The 1271-nt window shown below is 36.8% G+C and overlaps 1 non-coding gene across 1 annotated transcript; it reads left to right on the top strand.

The window, feature by feature from the left end:
* Positions 1-331: 331 nt before the first annotated feature.
* LOC111818072 lies at positions 332-464 on the top strand. Its single transcript, XR_002822144.1, has one exon. It is a non-coding gene; the product is annotated as a small nucleolar RNA SNORA42/SNORA80 family (small nucleolar RNA).
* The last annotated feature ends 807 nt before the right edge of the window (positions 465-1271 follow it).

Genomic DNA, 1271 nt, shown 5'->3' with positions numbered 1-1271 from the left:
TACTGAGATACATGATAGTACAATACAAGAGCTCATATATCCTGAGTCATAATTGACCTTGGAAGGCTAGGGCCAAAATGTTGACTTTCCTTACGGCCCTCCTTTTTCTTTAATTTTGATCTGCAAATTTAGGTTGTTAACCCTCCAGAAAACAAGCTTATTGTTATTACCATACAACCTAGGCTGTTGAGCTTATCCTCACTATCTGTCTGAATATCAAATATCTTCGGCATAACATGGAACAGGTATTTTTCATCAAGTATTGATATGTTGAACTTTAAGTCCCTACAGAATATGATGAAAAAACATTTAAAAAATTAAAATATATTGAGCATGGTAATGGATTTATGGTGGGCCCATCTATGTGGGTGTTTCATGGTGTACCCATCCCAGAGTAAGTGGCCTCTAACCATTGCCCAGCCTCACTGGCTGTGGACTGTGAGCACTGTAGAAAAATCAGGATATATTTTAAAAATAGGCATAAAGAATTATATAATTCTTATATTTACACATAAGTCCAAAAATCTCACCATATACAACCTTGTAGCAGGATACTCCCACAACAATCTTTTTCCTGTCTCCTGCCTTCATTCACCACCCCCTTCTTTTTGAACAATCATCTACCCGAGAGACAGCACAGCAGCAACTGGCATGTCATGACAAGCAGCTCGTATTCAAAAGACCAGAATGACAGGCACTGCAAGCATGAACCTACTATTATGAATTGCCATCTTCGGTGCAGTTGCTTAGTTCACAGGTGTCTGTACACATAGTTCGTCAGGGTGAGAATCATTCCAATTAACTGCAAGATTCAAAAATCTTGTGAAGATTCTCAGGATCATTGCCTTACCCATCTTCTACATATAACAGTATGGCTTGTCACTGTCATGTTTCCTAGCTCTTCTCCTTGCTCTATTTTCATTGTTTAGTCTCAAGTTTTACTTTCCTTTTAGTTGTATTATACCTTTCTATTTGTACTTCTTCTTTCGAGTTCCTATACTAGGGAAACTATACAATATTTACAGATGTGTGTCTGGTTTATTTTACTTATGAGTATACATTCAAGTGGCATCTAATTCAATATAAAGGTTTTGAGTTTATAGTTCTTTATAGCTGAGTAATATTCCGTTGTATAAATATACATCTTCTGCATCCATTCTTTAGGTGATGGGCATCTTGGTTGTTTCCCAGATTTGGCTATCACAAATTGTGCTGCTATAAACATAGGCACACATATATCACTATAATATGATGTTTTCAGATCCTGTGGG

The sequence above is a fragment of the Octodon degus genome, unplaced genomic scaffold (assembly GCF_000260255.1).
Source record: "Octodon degus isolate 3935 unplaced genomic scaffold, OctDeg1.0 scaffold00078, whole genome shotgun sequence".
NCBI lineage: Eukaryota > Metazoa > Chordata > Mammalia > Rodentia > Octodontidae > Octodon > Octodon degus.
Note: the sequence above shows the minus strand (reverse complement) of the source record. Positions and strands in the feature narration are given on the sequence as shown.